The sequence below is a fragment of the Octopus sinensis genome, unplaced genomic scaffold (assembly GCF_006345805.1).
Source record: "Octopus sinensis unplaced genomic scaffold, ASM634580v1 Contig12425, whole genome shotgun sequence".
Lineage (NCBI taxonomy): Eukaryota > Metazoa > Mollusca > Cephalopoda > Octopoda > Octopodidae > Octopus > Octopus sinensis.
Window position 1 is genome coordinate 136,113 of NW_021832601.1, and position 7,902 is coordinate 144,014.

Here is a 7,902-nt window from a genome sequence, read left to right on the forward strand (position 1 = left end):
TTGTTCGCGGGCCATTTTTAAATCTTCCGGGTCCTAATTTGGCCCGCGGGCCGCGATTTGCCGACCCCTGATTTAAAGGTATTAACCGCTATAACTTTTTTGTCGGAAAGTTTTGTCTTGAAGGAGACGAGCAAATGGTCTGCAATCCAGCACAATAACTATTAAAAGACATTGAAACTTGTATGAATTCTGAAAGAGACCTTCTCATTTTTGCAGCGGTAGATGAAGCCACAGTCAACCAGGGAATGGAGCAACTCCGTCGCCTTGTTGCTCTGGAATGCAGCCTCATTGACTCCAATCGCTTTGAGTTTTTTTGGGTCGTTGACTTCTCTTTCTTCGAATGGAATGCAGATGAAAACAGTCTTACAAGCGTACACCATCCTTTCACAATCCCCAATCCCAATGATTTCAAACTTCTCGAATCCAGCCCTCTAAAAATACAATTACAAGCCTATCACATCATTATTAGTGGGTGGAAGATTTCAAAGAATTTCAGATTCTCTACCTCATTAAAAAATCTTTAAAGCACTTAAAATCAGTGAAGGGATCTAAAAAGAATGTTTAGTGTTTTTCTCAAAGCCCTTCAATATGGGACACTCTGCATCCTTGAGTCGCAATCAGCTTCGATAGACTCATCATGATTCTGACTAAAACAGCAAAAATATTCGTGATATCATCGTTTTCCCAAAAACGCAATTAATGATTCAGTGCTTTTCCTCTGTTATTCCTGGGAAGCTCCATGAGCTCGAGCTAGAAACTGAGCCCAAAAAATTACTCGGATATAAATCGAGGATATTAAAGTTTAATTTTCAAGAGGATTTGATTAAGAGAAATCAAAAGTATTTAACAAACTTACAAGTCACTTTCGAGTTTTATTTGTTAGGTCTTTTACACTTAGTTATGCTACTGTAACCCAATGAAGAGAGGCTCCGCAGCCCAACAAGAGCCAAAGAAAGAGCAAGAAATCGATATTAATAAAGTCTCTAAAGCTTTCGGTCATTTAATTGGTAATAACCTCGAAACTTTGGGATTTGAGTTAGATATCCAAAAAGTGATTTAAAGAATGAAAGACTTCCTCTGGAAGACTCTCCGAGTGTGTTCAAGCCACCTCAATTGTTCAGGAAGAAGCTTTTCAAAACCCCGCGAGCAAAAACCTAACTCAAGCAAATGAATTACTTTCTACTAATGTTAGTCAAAAAGGAGTTATCAAACTTGAGAAACACAAACTCAATACCGCATTGAAAACGAGGAAAAGGCCTGCAAAATACAAAGTTCCAAGCGATGCAACTCTGCAATAGATTTTCCAAAGTGGTTAGGATAGCAGTTTTTTTCTTTATAAAAACACCTGAAATTTTAGTCTAATCTAAGAAGTCAAAGCAACAGTTGGAGCTTGTACTAACGAGTCTTCTGATAAGTTGATGTTAAAAAGATTAAGATAGCCGATTTTAGTCATAGATAGTGTCTCCATACTATTTAACGATAAGATGGTAACATAGGCTTGGCAATTTTTTTATTACAAAATTAAAAGAGACCACCTGATAAACAACCTGATTACGAAGTCGACAACATAGGAAGTACTTTCTTCCTGTATTGAGAAAGTGACTTCTGCTAGTTGCAATGATCTTTAACAGGAGGAATCTGAAAAGTAAAAACACTTAAGTATCCTTCAATCGAACGATCTTGGCGAAAATGAATTCTAGAAGAACTCCTTTATGTGCTGAAGTAGGAAGATAAGAGAGCTTTGCCATCTGAATTGCGAATTGCTGTATGTTGCTAAGGTTCTTTTCTGTGACAATTAATAAAGACAAGGGGGAGTAAAACGAGTAGCCATTTTATTTGTGTGAAGAAGAATTTCCGTGCTTTACTGTATTATTTCCTGATACAAAAAGCCCAATAATTACGGCAGATGCAGTTCCAATCATAACAGCAGCGGCTGTCTTAATATAGGCATAGCCATCTTTAACTAAAATAGCTTGAAGAATGCGAATTTTGCCCCCTTATATTTTTAGTATCGATTCGGAGAAAGTGAGAATTTTTACTTTCGATCTGAATGATCGATATAGGTTTTTTCATCGCATGGGATTTTTTTAATTGAGGGGCTAATCACAGAGGTAAAGATTTTACGTTCGGTTACCTACCCCACATCTACAAGAAGAAAAACTAGGCCACAGCAACCTTTTGTTCCCTAAGGAATCTGCACTTGGATCCGAAGGCCTTACACTAGAGAAAGAGACACAGGAATACATTCAGTCCTACCTGAAATGAACCCGGGTCAGAGGACTATATATACAAAGCAATAAAGAATTTAATTTCCCTCAATTGCTTCCAGGACGTATCTTAGAAGAGATCGGCCGTCATCAACAACTATTTTGCAATTTTATCGTCTAGTTAATCATCTCAACGTTTTCGCTGCTTTATTATTAGCACTTTCTAAGAACCAAAAGTAATTTATTTAATTGATTTTGTTTATGCGTGCCACAGAACGAGTTATTCACTTCTAAACAGAAATAGTTTTCCATTGCTATGTTGACAGGTGGCATCTGGCTTATTTGAAGGAGTGACCAAGTAGATGCCATCTTGATTCAATGATACCCAGGCTCAATGGTCTTGCATTACATATTTTGTATAGATTTTTGTTTGACATTTTATTTGGCCAGTTAATGCCAAGCAACAGTCAGAGCTTTTCTACAGTAAACCAAAACTGACTTAATAGTGTTTTTTAACATTGTTCTAGATTTTTGTAGATATATAAAAAAATAAGATTCATCATCGATCGAATGTAGAAGAGAGGACGGTATCTCACTGGTCCTAAACGACTCGGCCAAAGGCCGGAGGGGTAAGCTTTATTCGTGAATATGTTTTTCAATTGTCTTATTTCCGCAAGTTCTCTAATTAAGACTCTCAGCTCTCGTATTTTTCTAATTGATCTATCTTTTTTAGACCAAATTGAACAGGAGTAAACACAAATATCTAATCTAACTTATAAAAATAAACTTGTTTAGCATACAATTCAAATTTTAAAAAGTTCAAAGAAGTTTCCTAAAATTGATTATGATATTTTCTGACAGCTATTTTCTAGTTTTTGTAGATATCGATTGTCTTAAGAATATGCACGAGAATCAAGAATTTCCTTGAATAATAAACATATGCAAAAATGATGCGGAAAAATCTTAAAATTCATCTAAAATCCATTCATCTAATTCAGCGTTTCCCAACCTTTTTGTGCTCGCGGTATCTAAAACTAGGTTTTTTTTCTCCCGGCACTTAAAAAATCAATATCCATTAGAAATGTTTTTTTAATTAATATATTCAAGCAACTTAACAAAAAATTACCAAAAGTAATTATAATAACTGAGACACTTGTGCTTATTTATATGCACACAAAATTTCCAGACGGGAACGAATTTGCGACAAACATACGCGGAGGTCATCTTCAACTGATAACAATATTCTCAGATATGTCTTGTAGACGGCGACTGATAGTATTGTTCGATAATGGAATCTTATTAATCTGTTTGGTTGCTTCCTCCTCAAGAATTTTACTAACAATAATTTTGCAGGCGGGTAATATCAATTTTTCTCCAATAGTGTGATTCTTACGGTTTAAAATATTATTATACAACTATAAATAATTTTCAATTTTAAATATTAAAGATCTTGCGGCACCTAAAACCAGACCTCGCGGCACCCCGGTTGAGAATCGCTGATCTAATTAGTCAGCTACAAAATTGCTATAGTCTATTCGAGAACGATTTTATTTCTGAAATTACATATACTTGATTATTGACGGCCAATATTAAAATCTGTGAATCAGATTTGTGAAAAGCCTTTTTATTATCATTTCACCCCATGATAACTAATAGACTGAGTGATCACTACAAAAAAAACATTCACAACTAAGTAATCACAGACTTGTATGAGATGATTCGTGTCTTGCGGGAGCGACGGTTCAGTACTGCCCTTATCATAGGGAATCGTAAGGTTCGTCTGTTTGACTGTTTTGAAGTATTCAGAGAAAATTTTCAATAAAGGCTTACAATAGAGTTAGATCTCTGACGAATTTTTTCTGCTTGTCAATATTCAGATCATCTATGGTGGTTGATTAAAAGCAATAGTAGTGAGAAACCTTTTCCGTGCATTCAAATGAATCTTATCAAAATTTTATTCATAGACAAGTCTATAGACGTTTCTATGGAGTTTTTGATTTCAAATGTTATTTCCTTGGGCCTAAATTTTTAAATCATTTAACTTTTTGTGGTTGTGCATGTCTAGGCATTTAGCACCGCATAAAAATATAATTTTATATTATGAATTGTTTAGTTTATACAATTGAAATATAATAATTAAAAACATAATTGAGTAATTAATATCTATCTAGGTATGCCTGTAATATTTTCTGTCATGATTGTTAATAAATACGGATCTCTACTCTATTTTTACGAAAAACCACAAAAAAACGTACTTGACAACATATCTAACGATAAGAGAATTCAAAAAGAAAAAATTCAGGTTTAAACAACATTTATACAAAACAGAATCATGCAATAACAGCGGAGTCTAATGGTCAGATTTCGCAGGCTAAAAATATGAAACTCTCTGACAACGAAAGAATAATAATGGCGAGTACAATGCATTCACTTTTCCACATAAGTTGTCAATTGGCTGGTGAAAACGTGGGAAACGGAATACAAGTCATTGAGTCTCCAAATGTTCGAGTTCACTGCTACCAAACTACTACGAGTCTTAAATTTGTAGTCGTATCTCAGCCAATAACGTTTCGTATACAACAGCTCATGACCAAGTTGTACATGATCTACGTTGATTTTGCCTTAAAGGACCCTTTTTATATTCTTGACATGCCTATTACGTCTCAACTCTTTGAGTCTGCTGTCCACGCTGCACTGGATTTTTATTCATAATGAATTTGTAAAGAAATTAACTTTTTAATTGTTTCAAGATGTAAACTGATCTTTATGTTCTCCATATATTTATAATTTCAAATAAATAACTTTCATTTTGATAAGTTCTACACATTAGTATTTACGCATTTTAGGGTACTTTTTAGATTATAAAACAATGATTATTGCAACTAAAACTATATTCAATAGGAGATGTATTGCTTTTATTGTCATCGTCTCTATAGTTGATCTTTTTACTGCCCTACATTGTTTTTCTGAAAATGTTTTAAATGAATACAGTTCAGATTAATACATATTCCGTGATATATATCTTTCTCAAGGTTGAACTTAAAAAAGTTTGTTTTGTTGCTAAAAAAACTTAACAAATAAAACTCGAAATTATCAGTTTATGAACAACTCTTGTAATTTACGTTTAAATTTGACGTGATATTAATTTTTTAGATTTTTAATTAAAGAGTTAAAATTTGTAATAGTTAAAATATCAATTCTGGAACCGACTGGCCTTTCCTTTGAAGATGCCAAACGTCCAGACGGCTGTACACTTTTCGCTTTTGAATCCGGGAAGCAGCTCGTTTGGGACGTCACCTGTGCGACTCTTTCGCCAAGGAAGCCTTGAATTCCACGGCTTGTCGTCCCGGTTCGTCGGCCGAGAAGGCCGAATTCGCTAAACTAACGAAATACGAGGATTTTCGCGATTGATTTTGCTTTTGGGCAATTGCCGTCGAAACTTCCTGTGTTTTTGGGGCCAAGACGCTTGCTCATTTTAAGAAACTTGGCAGTCTGTGTACCCATCGCTTCAGAGATCCCAGGGAATTTATATTCCTTATTCAGAGGATCTCGATGGCTGTTTTACGCGGGAATTGTCTTTCAATTCTGCGAGCCAGTACTTAATAGCTAGATTTTTTAATAATTCCATTAATAAAAAAAATTATTGTTAAAATATTTTTATAATAATATTTCATTGAATTGAAACTGTCTAAATAGTTTGGATAACCGTAAAAGTCGTTTAATAATACACTATTATTAATATTTGAAATAATATGTTTGGCGTTGTAAATCATGGAGTATACAATGATGGCCAAAATGTGGTCGTCTACAGCGGACACTTTATGGTAAGCACATTTGTCAACTTCAATTTAAATACAACCAGTAATAGCTGATATTTTTATTTTGAGGTTTATCTTCCTTTCCCTATCATGTGCCCGACGTACCTCTTAACACTCTAATTGACTTTTTGTGGTGTAGTTATCGGTTTGTGTGTATTTTGCTTTCTATTCGAAGAGGCGTCTTGATTTCTTCAAAATGGAGAAATTTTACTGGTTATTCAATTCCAGGATGCCTTAAAATTCGACTTAATAATGCAATTTGGAGAGAATGGTGCCGACAGAGTTATATTTAAATGTTTCTTTATTTCTTTAGATTACTACAATAAAAAGCCGCTGGTATGTAAATTTAATGACAAGTTAAATGACATCCATCATGGAAAAAATGTTAATCTAAAACAATCATCTTAGAGCATTATTTTTGAGCAAAACTTTCTTAATATGAAACCAACTCTGTTTCGCAAAGAATATAACAAACTGAGAAAGTATTTCTGTGAACGAATTAACGTTCAAATTTCATGTAACGAGAGCAATCAATTCGTTAGAATATAAATTCCTTAATTATTTGATAGGACGAGCAATCACAATTGACAGAAACTAAAACACCAACTATCTACGAAGATATTAACCTACCTCTATGTGACGAAATTGACGGGATACAGAAACCAAATTATTTTTTTCCGAGAACATCATTCGACGACACTGATTTTTTTTCAAAACAACCTCATTATTTTGGAAATTACAAGGCTGTCGAGTCTGACACAAAATACAAAAACACGCCGCAAAGAGATTTTACTAATCTTTGGAATCATCCAAATTGTTCATCTTCAAAAATATCACAAAATCAACAAGATTTTTCGAGAAATCATTTTGTGCCAAACTATAGTTACGGGTAAATAAATTAATGCCAATTGGGCGTGCCTAACCACATAAATTATAAATTATAATTAACATTTAGAAATCATGTCATTGGACAACAAGAGTATAATTACCCTGGCTATCCAATGTTGTTTACTAAGGTTTCTTATTTTAGTAATTTTTAGCCATCGGTTTCTTGTTTTTCAGAGGAAGATCAACGAAAAAGGAAAAGACATATTATTCATTTAAAATCTGAAAAACACAGACGTAATGAAATTAAAGTCTATTAATCTGAAAAGATTTTATAGAATTGGATTCATACACTTTACCTGTGTATCAAAGACTCAAAAATAAATTCAAGTACCTGCAAACAGAGCTATGCAAATATACTACGAGAAGGTACAGTCGACTATTTATCTGTTTAGCGTCAGACTTGTTAACCTGTAACCAGAATGAAATTTTAAAAAACGAAGCAAAACTAGAAGTAATTAAATCAGAAATCGAATCAAAAACTGAAAAAACGAGGTAATGATATAAATTTAAATACAAGATATCTGCAAGAATTGATTCCCGATGAATCTATTTCAAATACTGACATTGTGAAAAGAGAATATTCTGAATATTTAAAATATATTTATGACCGTTCATTAATTAATCAAAAATATGCATTATTTGGACTAATTATGGAGAAAATGTTCAAGTCATTCATAGGTCAGAAAATGACTAATAATTCGAAAATAAATGATATAGAATCCTGGTTAAACGATAACGTCTCCCTCCAAATGTCTAGAGAAGGTATTTAATTGTCATATTTGATAGATTCAATGCGCGTATTGCGAACATTTTCCAAAGATACCTCTATAATCAAAGATCCCTCTTTGCTTGGCAGCGAATCTATTCAAATTGTAAAAAATCTTATTGAAAAACACAAGTGATTCAAAATAATCATATATTCTTACTTTATTATTTTAATCACAATGTAAATAAAAATTTATTCATTTTGAGGTTTTAGAAAAATCAAA

General features: G+C 33.3%; 1 long non-coding RNA gene across 1 annotated transcript; it reads left to right on the top strand.

The window, feature by feature from the left end:
* Positions 1-6,119: 6,119 nt before the first annotated feature.
* Positions 6,120-7,155, top strand: LOC115229325. The gene is made up of 5 exons (XR_003883320.2): positions 6,120-6,170; positions 6,201-6,307; positions 6,339-6,562; positions 6,595-6,914; positions 6,981-7,155. It is a non-coding gene; the product is annotated as an uncharacterized LOC115229325 (long non-coding RNA).
* The last annotated feature ends 747 nt before the right edge of the window (positions 7,156-7,902 follow it).